The sequence below is a fragment of the Eubalaena glacialis genome, chromosome 11 (genome assembly GCF_028564815.1).
Source record: "Eubalaena glacialis isolate mEubGla1 chromosome 11, mEubGla1.1.hap2.+ XY, whole genome shotgun sequence".
Lineage (NCBI taxonomy): Eukaryota > Metazoa > Chordata > Mammalia > Artiodactyla > Balaenidae > Eubalaena > Eubalaena glacialis.
Genome location: NC_083726.1, coordinates 42,984,008 through 42,997,507, shown reverse-complemented (window position 1 = coordinate 42,997,507; position 13,500 = coordinate 42,984,008). Strand labels below are relative to the sequence as shown.

Sequence of the window (13,500 nt, the reverse complement as noted above, 5' to 3'; positions counted from 1 at the left end):
CGCCACCACAGAATATAGGTAAAAGAATGAGGCTGAAGGCACTAAAGAAATGCCGAAAGAATAGTTTCAAAAGTGTTTCTGAAAAAGTGACATTACTGAAATAAATTCAAGATAACTTTGAACACATCAATCATCTCTTAGACATATAAGTTTTAATATGCTTATTTAAAAGCTGGTCACACATTTCTACTTTGGGCACAACTCACAGACAGGCCTGATCCCTGACTTCTGCTTTTCCTGAATAACAAATGACATAATGCAAAAGCACATTTACTACGAAGTACAGATTAAGAAACGGAACAAATTCTAACACTAAAATCTGGTGGTCTACTCTAACAACATGGCTTGGAAAGGTAGTACTGTATACCAAAAAGAACATGGCTACAGAATGACATAGGCCAAGGTTCAACTTCTTGCTTGGCCCCTTAGTACCTACATGACTGATCATGTTACTTGAACATGGAGTCTGTACAACATCAATAATTCTATCTGTAAAATGGGAATAATACCATCTATTTCAGAGCTGTTATAATGACTATATTACATAATATATCATCTGATTGTAATTCTACCCCCTAGCATCATCAAGGAATCCTCAAAAGAACCTAACAGGCTATCTGTTCCAACTCTCCATTTTACTAAGACCCACAGAGACTAAGTGGTTTGCCAAGGTCACAAAGTTATTTAGCAGGAAAGACAATACTTCTGGCAAGCTTCTTATTTTCCCAGTGCATCTGTTTACTAAATCAGTTGGTGTTTGTAATGCTAGGTTGCACAAGCCTGTGACATAGGGTCTCAAAGAGGGTTTCTGAGACAGTAATAAATCAAGGCCTCTTAAGGACAGTATTTGGAAATATTTCCCTGGCAATCAAGTATTAATAATTTAGTCCTATATATTAAATGTCTCCCTTGGATTTTAAGTCTTTGTTTTTAAACTTAGATATTTTAAATTACAGCTAAAACTACCTCATTCTGCGTAAATTTTCACTGTTTTCTTAAAAGGTTCTTTTCTAAGGAAAATATTAACCTAGTTTTAAATCAAGATACTAGAAAAAAGTGAATGTGTTTCTCATTAATTATGGTAACTGGTTATAATCAACCAAGAGACTTACCCCAGTTTCCTACAAGTAAGTTCATACCCATACTTAAGGTGATGGTTCTTTATTAAGGATCAAAGTTTAAAATGCAAGATCTAAAGTTAATTCAAGATAATCTCAAGGAATTTTATTACCGATTTTCTTATTCAATCCCAAAAGCAATTTCTTCATATTTTGATACAGCTAAGGATGGCTTTTTATTTTGGGCATGAAAGAAAAATGAGTGTCTGAGTGCCTAACTCTGGCCTAGATGCTTCTGGGTTTTGAATCCAAGGTGTAAATTACCACAACCAAAGTACTGATCATCTTTAATTTATCATGTAAGTAACCAAGACACATAATTACACTTCCACATGCCAATTCAAAAAGGATCTATGAGAACCAACCCAATTTTTAATACTTCAATTAAAAATGACTACCAAAAATGAGAAACTATGGAAGTAACTCATATTCAAAGACTGTTCCTAAAAGAAAACTGATCAATATGGTGACAATGAAAAAAATTCTTGGAGAATCCAAGAAAAAGCATATATTTGCTGAATTTAATTAAAATCATTATTTGTCTCATAGCCACAAAATGTATCACTGGTTAATTTCAACTTATAAGTTTGAAGAGGCTAATTACTACTACTGTAAATTAAGAAGAAGCCCCAAAATAACCAAATAAGACCTTGCTAGTTAAAACACTAAATATGTTAAGCAATCAACCTCTTAAATGAGTCTCTGTTTTCACAGAGGAATTTTTCCTCAGTAATGACAGAGTATTATTTTTTTTAATTCCTACACCCTAATCATAAATTCCTGGGAAAATAAAGACATAAAAACCATAATTTCCCAAGTAATCAAACCTCTGAAAAACAGTCACAGTACTATCCATATAATGCTGAAGGTTCTATTTTAAAATTTCAGGAACAGTGAGAAAAAGTACCAAAACTATAAACCTAAGAGAAGCAATAAAGGATACCGTAATGAGGCAAACAAAAAGGATAGTAATTATGACAGGTATCTAAAAGGAAAAATGCTTAGAATACATGAAAAAGGTAAAGCAAAAGACATATAACCATGATCTAATCAAACCTCTGGATTGTAAAACCAAGAGTTCCACAGAATAAGAGAAAGTTCACAAAATAATCAGTAAATAGACATCAACATTAGGGAATATTTACAACTTTGACTTCCCCTACAGTGGGCAAATAAAGAAACTACACAAGAGCCAATTTCTTTTCTAAGCTACTTTAAATTTCAAATAAGCATGTACTATGTAGGTTCCACAGTATCTTACATAATCAGGCCAAATCTAGGGGTTTAAGCCTTCCAAATCACAGCCCTTCTGACAGGATCTCAACTTCAAAGTAGTCAGCATTTAAAAAATCTGGATTACATAAACTTCTGATTGCAAGAGAATTATAACTCCAATCATAAAAGACACACTTTCCAGCAGTCAAAACCATAGCTGTAGAAGAAAGAACTACAAAGTCTCATGAGAGAAGGCCTGAACAAGATTAACAGAGAAATGCAGCAATATCATGGAAGAGAGGGAAGTAAACAGACAAATTTAAATTTATTTGCCCAGGATAAATTATAATCAATCAATTTTCCTAAAGATTCAGGAAAGGAGACTGGGAAATAAAAAAGAGAATAAGGTATAAAAAATTTAGAACAGTGCTGGGAAATTTTTTTGAGTATGAAATGAAAGGAGGAGATGAAAATTACGGCCTTCGTGAACCAGCGAGGCAATCTAAGCTCAACATTTAAAGTACCAAAGATAATTAGGTAGAAGAGACAGAAAAGTTATAGAGAAAAAGATCAATAACTAAGGAACCAAAGCAGATATCACAATTAAGGCAGAGAAGTAAATGAAAAAGAATAACACCTCACCTGCCTGGACACAGTTGAGAAACAGAAAGTAAGTAATGAATAATCAAAATGTCACAAGAGTCATGGGCTTACAGCTGACATGCCATTCTCTGGAGAAAAGTCACTATTTTATGCACAATTCTAAATGGTCTCATTCAGTTTCCAAGGAACAAACTAGAAATGGCAAGAGAATCATAATGACATGTACAAGTTGGGGCAGATGACAACAGAAGAGGAAACAGAAAAACTAAGAAGCAAACAAGAATTCAAAAAGCATACAAATTTTAGGACCAACTGGCATAAAGATACAAAATACCTATACAAATCAATAGTGAAGAAGTATCACTGTATTTCAACACAGTATCATGATCACAATTTTTATGATCACTGCATTAACAAAAAAAAAATAGAAAAGATCTCCAATAAAAGATGATGGACTGAATATAAATTTTCCCTCCAGTTACTTCAGATCTCCCATTGAAACAAAAACAATTCATACAGAAAAAAAATAAAACCATAAGAGCAAAGAAATTAAAAGTGGGGATGGGGTAACACAGGGGTGGGGGAATGGGAGGTACAAACTATTGGGTGTAAGATAGGCTCAAGGATGTACTGTACAACACGGGGAATACAGCCAATATTTTGTAATAACTGTAAATGGAAAGTAACCTTTATATAATAAATAAAAAATTTTAATTATAATAAAATTAAAAATTAAAATTATAATAAAATTAAAAATTAAATTAAAAATAAGACACACACACAAAAAGTGGGGACAGACAGAGTAGAGAGAGAAGTCCATAAATTTCTGAAAGATGAAAGTAGATGTGAAATTGATTGATATCACAAGCAGAGGGAGCCACAGCCTCATCATACCCTTTAAGAGTGATGCAAAAGGTTGGGAACCAATACATCTGACAGAACCCCCAGAGAAGCATGATTGCAAAGTAAGCGGTTCAGCAAAAGGTGGGAATAAATAGTGGGGCTAAAAATAGGAGAATTATATATTACCTGACTGACTGCATAAGGGACTACATTTCCCATCCCCCATCTCCAAGCAGCACCTAAACAACTGACATTTACTCCCTGGCAAAAGCACAGTCAGCTTTTCTCTAAAGAAAGTGAATAACTGTCTAGGGGATGCTGGCACAGAGTAATAAACCCTTCTTATCTGGCATTTAGAGGGCCCACAGCCTGGAAGCTGGCTCCCCTCCCTCTTAACCTAAAATGCTTGTCAATATATAGGCCCCACCCTATACTGTTCTGCCCTAAAGTGCTGTGCCCAGAATTCCTACTCAAAAAAAAACACCTAATAGGGAAAACAGTCCAAGGAACAGGGTGGGAGGGGAACATCCAGACCAGGAAGCCAGTCCTTCTTTCTGAAACATGAAGAGACAACCAATCCAGGCATATAAGGAAAACTAAGTATGGAAAAAAAAAAAAAAAAGATTACAAAAACAAACATAAAAGCTGGCCAGACGGGAAAAGGAAATAATTGAGGAAACACGAAATGTCTTCTAAAAATCTACTTTGCATATTCTGAGACTAAAGAGAGTACTACAACATAAAACAAGAAAAGAATGGCAGAAAAAGAGAACAAGAAAATTCACGGATTACCCTCCCCTCAACAAATCAGCCAAAAAACTAGGGGAAAAAAATCCCCTGAACACAAAGCAAAGAGAATCACAAAATATGAAAGTAAAAATGAGATGAGGATCAGTCCAAGAGAGAAAACATCTGCCTACTGAAGAACAAACAAGCAAACAAGAAAATGAAGGGAAGAAAATATCAAAGACAGGAGAGAATTTCTTAGAGCTGAAGAATCTGACTCAAATAATAAGGGCAACTGAGTGCCTAAAACAAATATAACAAAAACAAAACAAAACAACATGTACAGCTCATTATGAGTTTGCAGCAGAAAGATAAAACAGAGACGATCCTAAAAGTTTTCAGACAGAATAAAGAACAAATCACCTTAAAAGGGTAGTGAATTAGATGACACATGATTTCGAATCAGCATCCCTGGCACTGGAAGACAACCAAGCAATGCTTTCAGAGTTCCAAAGGAAAATTATTTGCAACCTACAATGTTGTGCCCAAACTATCAGCCAAATATGAGAACAGAATGAAGATATTTTTATACATAGAATAATTCAGAAAACTTGCCTCTCAAACACACTTTTTTTGGAAGTTGTACTCCAAAAAAAAGATCAAGTAAATTTAGTGAAAAAGGAAGATCTATAATAGAATGGACCCAATTCAAGAGGACAGTGAAAGGAAGTTCCAGAAAGAGACCTAAAAGGCAACTAGTCCAAATTGAAGCAGAATTACAATTACGCCAGATAAATAGGGGACACAATACAACAGGTAGTATGATGAAGAGTTGGTGGAGACTATGATAAAAGCATACAATACCAGAAAAGGGGGCAATCAGAAACACCAAGAAAATAGGAAGTCATGTCCATTGTTTTTAATTCAATGGCTAGATTTTGAACAACTGATAAAATAAAATAAAATACACTGGACCTTGATGGTATCAAGGTATTTTTCTTCAAGTGGCCCAAGGGCTGCTTAATAGGATCTGTAGAAAAGAAATCATAATCTGAGCATACTACCTGGCCTAGGATTAAACGATATTTACATAGTCATAGTATCGAAACCACATCTTGGTTTTTGTCATTTAGTGATGGACATATGGATGTGACAGCTGGGGTTGGGGGGGATGGGGGAAATGTGTTTATCTAGGCAATAAGAAGTATAGCTATCAGTCTAGAAATAAAAGGAAAGAAGAAAGAAAAAGTGGAAAATCCAGACAATGTCTAAACTGATAAATTAGCGAAAGTGTAGATCGACATTCAATAGAAACTAGTATGTTTTATAAAAACAACATAGCTTCCTTTGTTGCATATTCATAAACCAACCTCCCCCATGAACTCCACCCATCTCCTAAGGCGAGAAAAAGTCCATTAATTAAAGGTAAGCTTCTTTCAGTTTAAAATAATTTCTTTCAGGTTAACTCCGTTTTTAAGGCAGAGGTTCTCTGCTGGGGGTGATTTGCCCCCCAAGGGACATTTGGCAATGTCTAGAGACATATTTGGTTGTACTTCAGTGGAGGTGCTACTGGCATCTAACGGGTAGAGAACAGGGATGCTGCTCTACAGTCTACAATACACGGGACAGCCCTCACCACAACAAAGAGTTATCCAGGCCAAAATGGCAATAAAGCCAAGTTAGAGAAACCCTGCTTTACGGGAACTCTTCAGACTTTTACAGAAAAACGTTTATAGTTTCTCTGTTCCTTATTCTTATCATGGTATCTGGATGTAGAGGAAAGCTTTCACGGGCACAGGGAATGTTATGGATGGTCTGAATGTGGACCCATGGACTGCCCTCTGGGTCCTCACGGGCCTCTGAGGTTTGATAGAGTCATAATGGCATATACTGATGCTGCAGCAGCATCCAGTGACCTCCTAACCTGGCCCCTCAGCTCCTGTTGGCATGGATATTCTTAGGGCCTCAACTACTTCTTCTAAGCAGCCCATGCTTGGGTTAAGGCCATACTAGCTGCTTAACAAATAAACATCAGTAACTTCACACAACTAAAATGTCTCCTTAAAATTATACAGTCCGTCGTGAGTGCTCTTGTTTGGTGCACAGCTTTCTTCCACATGGTAATCTGAGGGACTTGAGATCTTCCCAATCTTATTATTACACCTGAAGAGGCCCAGCCTCTCCATCTGGCCCTTGGATTGGAAAAGAGAAGGTGGAGAAACACAGCTGTTTTTCTCCCACCTCAGTTCAGAAGGGACAGTGCATCACTTTCATTCACGTTCCCCTGGTGAAAACCCATCTTATGGTCCCACCTAGATGCAGGGAAGGAGGATGGGGATAGAGGAGAGAATGACTGAGAAATGTGTTCCTGTCTGGGCAGCCACCTCCCAGTGTTAACTGAACTAAGGCAAGAGAGAGAACAAATTCTGGTGGGCATTGAGCTGAATCTGCCACAGCCGCCCTCTCCACAACGTCTAAAACCTGGTTCTTCCCCTCACAACAGTACCCTCATGACAGGCTTGCTAGCTCTCACGCTGTTAACTTCTATTTCCTTCACTAGGATTATGTGAGAACTTCCAGATCTCTTTCATACCACGTAAGAACAGGAAAATCACAGGGTGCATCTCTGGGCCTCGTTTTGCCTAAATACACCATATTCTTCCCCTGAAGCCATCTCATGTCAGCATAGGGCCAGTACAGGGCAATAAGCTACTTAAGTGGCTGTGCAGGTTCTGAACGTAAGCAACCTGGCTCCAGAGCCTGTGCTAGTCTGCCTCCCTAGATTTCTAAAGTAATAGGTAGTAAGAGAGTCCTTCCCTGATTATCAGTGAATATTTATAAAGCATCCACATCTTGCAAAAGAGCCTAGGGAAGTATTACAAACTCCCCACTATGATACACAGCACTGTTTTTCTTTACCTCTGGATTGCTGATCTTAAATGTTACTATAGTCAAAACAACAGGCAAAATTATACAGTAAGCAAAACTTGTCTTCAGAAGTCCCTCACCCTACTCTCTACTTGAACAATGTACCTGCGCCCTCATGTCCAAGGAATCCCACCTCATTATTCTTACCCAATAATAGTGTTACTTAGACTGAACTGCTGTCTCCCTAAATCTACCATACTCTAACCCCATCAAAAAGTACTTACACAGGACTTCCCTGGTGGTCCAGTGGTTAAGAATCTGCCTTTCAATGCAGGGGATGCAGGTTCGATCCCTAGTCGGGGAACTAAAATCCCACATGTCTCGGGGCAACTAAGCCGCTGCGCTGCAACTACTGAGCCGGTGCACTCTGGAGACTGCCTGCCACAACTAGAGAGAAGCCCGTGCGCCGCAACTAAGACCCAACGCAGCCAAATTAAATTCATTAAATTAAAAATTTTTTTAATTTTGGGGGAAAAAAAGTACTTAAACAGACTTCGTAATTTTCACAGGGGCCTGAGCCTTCTTTGTAAGAAGCTATGTAATCTGATAAACTACTCCTGCTAATAGTGGCATCCGGCAGCCAAAAAAACAAGTTACTTTAATGGTGGACATTTCAAAAGGATAGATTTTAATTATACAGATTTGTGTCCCTCAAATACCACTCATAAAAATCATCCATACCAATTCTGTGCATCAGTTTTACTCTTTAAAAAAAAAAGCATGAATTTTAAAAATTGTAACAAGTCACCTTAAAATACTGTATCTATTGTACTATATGTCCTTATAGTTCCAGTTTAGTCTGGAATTTCCTAGTGAGAAAATGGCAACTGAATGAACAATAAAGAATTATTTGCTTTACTCCAAGTAAAACATAGGATGTCAGTCAAAACACACGAAATGAAAAAAACTGAGGCCATCTTATTACAAACTGTATTTTCATCAAATCATAAAGTCAAAATAGACTGAGAAAGATCATAAAGGTCAAGACCTGTCACAAGGGGCAACTGCAAATAAACTCTACAAGACATTATAATGTGACGGTTAAAAGGACAGGTTCTGATGCCAAAGGTCAGGTTAAACCTCAAATTCAAATCCTTTTGGTAAGCTCCACCACCTGCTGCTTAGCCTCCCCGTGACTCAGGTTTAGTTCAAATCCTGGCTCTGCGGCCTACTACTTAATCTCTCAGTGCTTGAGGTTTAAAAAAGGACAAGAAAATAGTCTGATTTGGGGGGGTCATTGTCAAGTACGTATGTCAAGTACCTGAAACACAGTTAGCAGTCAACACATATAAGCTATTATTATTATTATGACCAACCACTCCTACTAAAACACCTTCAGGAGCTATCAATCTCCCTCTGAATCTATCATGTTTTTAGCAACCCTGAATCAAACAGTTTCTCCTTTTTATCTGAAAAGAGTCTTGAAGCTCAAAAAACATTTCCTCTTTTTTTTCAGGCCTTTGTGAATATGGAAGGTGGCAGGTAACTAGCTTATCGTTTGAAGATTCAAGACTCTTTTTTAGTCTTTTTATAGTACAATTCCCTTCCAAATATTACACAAAGGACAGCCTGCTCCATGGATTTAAACACTGCAAGGAGTTCACAAAGCATAATGAAATTTTGAGATTCATAAAAGAACAAACAGCTACTGCAGCAAAAAGCTTAGATAGGTTGATGCAGAAGGCTATTAGCCTGCTCACAAAATACTGAATTCTAACGTAAGCACAGCGGATAGAGATTCCTCATGGTTTACAGTCACTCAGACCACTAAAAACATATAAAGGATATTTTTGGTAACTTTTTTCCTTAATAGCAGGAAAATGCTCTGTTTTTTCACAACAATGAATACACAGATTGCATGATAGGCAAGGGCAATTTCTTCAAAAGCAAATTCTGTAGAGAACAAAGCCTAAAGGCTCAGATTTTTCAGTAACACATATCTCTTAAAGCTTTACAAATTCGAGGTATCTAGCATTCCTTGCGGTTTGTAACATTAAGAAGTAACACAATTAAACCTCATTTATATCAGAAAGCATTATGCCTGATTGAAAGAAAACTAAGCATCTAGAATTTTGATACTGATAAATTTAAAGGTTAACACCATAGATCAATGCAAAGGTCAAGTAGATATTAGAGTTCGTGATAAATACACCAAAATATTTTTTAAAGATCTAAAGACAAAGAAATGTTTTTAAATAATTTGATGTTTGTTGATTTCTCCTATGTGTTAATATTGAAATATGCCCTTCCATATACATTATGTAATCTCATTCCCCCAACAACCTTGTGGGATAAGGATTATTATCCTCCTTTTACAAATGAGAAAACTAAGGCCCAGTGATTTGCCTAAGGATACCTGCTTGTATAAAATGCAATCAGAAATCCAATTCAAATTTTCTAACCCCCAGATCAATGCTCTTGCTTTCACTGTACCGTTGTCACTTCCAAAACTCAAGTACTCTAAATTTTAGCTCTTACAAAGTGTGCCAATCTTTTTATCTGGGAGAGGTAACAGTTATGAGGGAAGAAGAAAAATTCTACATAATGTTACCAAAAAAGACTCACTGTGTTTAATCTGACATGACTACCCAGTCCAATTAAAATGCTTTGGTTCATGCTGTCTATCCCTCTTAGAACACCTGCTTATCATCAGATATACAGCTTTCAGCCAGACTTAAATGAAGAATCACCTCCTCCAAGAAAGTTCCCCAGATTAAATGACCTGCTTCCCTCTGCCAAGCCAACATCATTTCTTTGTCACCTCACTGCTTGTATCTAATTTGAACTACATTATCCCATACTCCTCTTTGTTCTCCAGTCTTACATCTGGAACTACATTTTTTCATTCGATAACTATTAAGCATTTGGAAAGTCAATGGTCCTTGCTATCATGGAGAGCTTACGTTGTTTCCAATTTCAATAAAAGTAAGAATAACATAGGGTAGAAGAATTTGATGTTTCCGGACAAGAGCTCCTTACCTACAAGGTCTCTGAAGAAAGCTCTCTCCTTGCAAACTTGGTAACATTTTTCAGGGAGGAAAAATCCCTTCTATCATGTGTTCCAGATGAGACCTTCAACTTCATGCCTTTGAGAGGATATATGAGAGGGTGGGGACCAAAGTGGAAGGAAGATCTAAAATCTTTCAGGGATTTCCTGAAAGAAAATATTGACTTGAAATCTTCACACATTAGTCCAGACATCTCTTCCTGTGTCCCAACCACAAGGAAACTATACTTCAATCTCCTTGCACGTAGGCACCTTTATTAATGAAGTATGCACAGACTTTTTAATTCAAGTTGTATTTATGTATTATTTGTAGGTCATATTCATAAGAATAAGATAGCACCTATGTCTTCTACTTTTAAATCCCCCAATGCTCCAAAATCATTGCTATAAATGTGTTCAGCTTTGGATAACATAGATATTAAAATATAAAACTTCAAGTATTATTAGGATAAGGATTTTCCAAAATAATGTTAGAAAACTACATCTAAGTATCAATTCTTTATTTTGTCATTCATGCTTCAATTCAAGTAACATGCTCTTGAAGGATTATTTATAAACCAAGTTTAAATGTACTAAGGGCTCTCACTAGTTAAATTATGCAATTAGTCCTTTAAAAAGAAAGATCTTTTTATAATGCAAATTGTTAATTTTACCACTTTTTTCTTAAATCAAAACTAAAACATAATTTCATTACAAACAGTATGTGTACTTACTCCAAAGTATATTTTAAGGCTTTTCAATTCAAAAGAAACCTAAAGACTAGATATTGCCAAATTTATAGGTGCCATAAATGTTTTGTAAGAAACATATTTGATTGCCTCTAAAATGTAATAATATTCTAACTGAAAAAAATGTAGCAGCACCCTTTCATAGATCACAGCTACAACAAATATTATGATTCAATGAAAGAGAAATAAACCATGACCATTTTTAATTAAACAGGCACTTCTAAGCACCTGTGTACAATGTATTGTAGCTCAAATTGTTCACATGGAATTTGACCACAACAACTTAAGCTCCATAATTAAAGACCTAAAAGGTAGTTCTTATGTTTCATCTATTCCCTCTCCCATTACTTTGAACAGGCATATTGTAGTCATTCTATACATAGTTACTATCAAAAAAGCGGTAACAAATATTTGAAATTCTCTGTACTTTTAATAGAGGACAAAATGCATGCCTTTACTCTTCCTTCCCCAACCTGTTTAATAAAACTAGCATGATCTTAATAATTTCACTGCAAAACAGGTTCTATCTAGCAAGCACAGAAATTGATCCTAGTCTCTCAGCATGATCAAGTTTAGATGACACTTGATGGGACTGAAGGAGGAAACCTAACAAGCATTCCACCCATGTTCTTCCACAATCCTTGGAATCCTAAGGGAGGGACAAAAAAAAAAACACAACAACAAAACTTTTTAAATGATTATTTGAAAAGACCTAAAGTAGCACTAATTTGAGGCTAACTTTCAGGGGTAGTTAATTAAAAACGAATAACCCTACCATACACAGTGCATTCTAATACTACTTAGAAGTCATTTACCTCTTCCAGCATCAGAAAGGCAAAAACTTCACTAAATTATCTAAAGTAAATATGCGTATATCATCAGTTGGGTAAATTTCCCCATCTGTTCAACTAGGAGCCCAAGTTACCTATTATTTCAGGCAGCATTTAGATAAAATGAAATTAAGTATGTTCCCCAACCGCACGTCTCTCATAAAGAAGGGTGTTAAATGACTTTTGTGAGTGGAAAATCTGCATATACTGTTGCTTCGCCTCGGCCGGTCTTGAGAGGATGGCTCAAGGAACCAAATGCACGCTCTTTGTGAAGCTCCTTGGAACCTGATTCCATTCTTGAGAAGGGGCTCAGAAACAAACATTACATTTAAAAGTACAGCAAAGGCTTCGCCTTCCTCCTACGCTACAAGAAGGCCACAGGAACTGAGGTTTAGAGGAACACCACCATGGCCCTCGGCTCTGCAAGGGCGGGTGAGGTCTGCGATGCGCGGCACAGCCTCCTCTGGGGCTGTCACAGGAAAACGGGAGCCTCGCCTTAACTGCACCAAGTGACAAAGCGCCAGCTCTCCAGGGCGCCGGGGCTTCCGGCGAGACCCCGCCGTCCGCCCAGTCAAACTTCGGGAGGAGGCAGACAGGCCCAACAGAAAGCTCGTACCGGCCCCTGCCCCTGTCGCGGCTTTGGAAGGTTGCAAACGCACTTACCGTGGGCCCCCAAACACTCCATCCCCGCCAGCCTTTGGAATTTCCCACTCCAAAAGGGGACAAAGGAGCCAAAGAAAAACTCCCCGGCGCGGGGGCCCGGAGTGCCCGCCCGCCCCAGCTCATAACGTGGAAGTCAGGGTGTGCAGTCGCCCGTAGGGGTGCGAACCCGCCGCCCCCCAACTCGGGGACCGGCTCGACACTCACCGGTGTGGAGCCCCCGGAGAGGCGGGGCGCAGGCGGCCGGTTCCTCTGGGGCCCTGCACGCGTCCAATCGGACCCCAACTTCTCTCGGCCGCTGTCGCCAGCGGCAGCTGGGGCGCAAGCCCAGACCAAGAGCGCTGCCTGGCCGCCACGGAGGCACTGCGCGTTCGGCCCGCTAGGAGGGCGGGAACTCCGGCCCTGCGGTCTACCAGCCAGGGCGGGCCCCCACTTTCCCTCCGTCTGCGGGCTACCGGCGGCGGCTACCGCCCCGGCGAAAGCTAACGCTGCAGCCGCTCGGGCTGCCGCTACCACCACCGCCCGGCCGGGAACGCGTCGCGGCCTAATGCTGTCATCGGCCGAGCCACCACCTCTTTGGGCATGCAGAGCCTCCGAGATCCTTCACATTCGAGGCCCCGCCTCCGGCCCCGCCCCCCGACTAGCGGGCTCCGTCGCACCCCCTTCCCGTCACGTGACGACGCGCGGAGGCGGCTATGGAGAACCCTCCTCTGCCTGGCAGGCGAGCGCTGGGCTGGAGCAACTGTCAACACCTGGTTCCGGCAGAGTCTGATCGCCGCCGAACCGCCTCTGCACACCCTGGGGCGGTCTCGGGAGGCGAACCTACCGCCGCCCGCCCCGCG

General features: G+C 39.2%; 1 protein-coding gene across 1 annotated transcript in view; it reads right to left on the bottom strand.

The window, feature by feature from the left end:
* Nucleotides 1-13,255, bottom strand: part of OSBPL8 (oxysterol binding protein like 8) — a 192,660-nt gene extending 179,405 nt beyond the window's left edge. The window contains exon 1 of the mRNA XM_061206700.1: nt 12,866-13,255. The gene's annotated coding sequence lies outside the window, so the exon portion shown is untranslated. The remainder of the gene's footprint in view (nt 1-12,865) is intronic.
* Between the last annotated feature and the right edge of the window lie 245 nt (nt 13,256-13,500).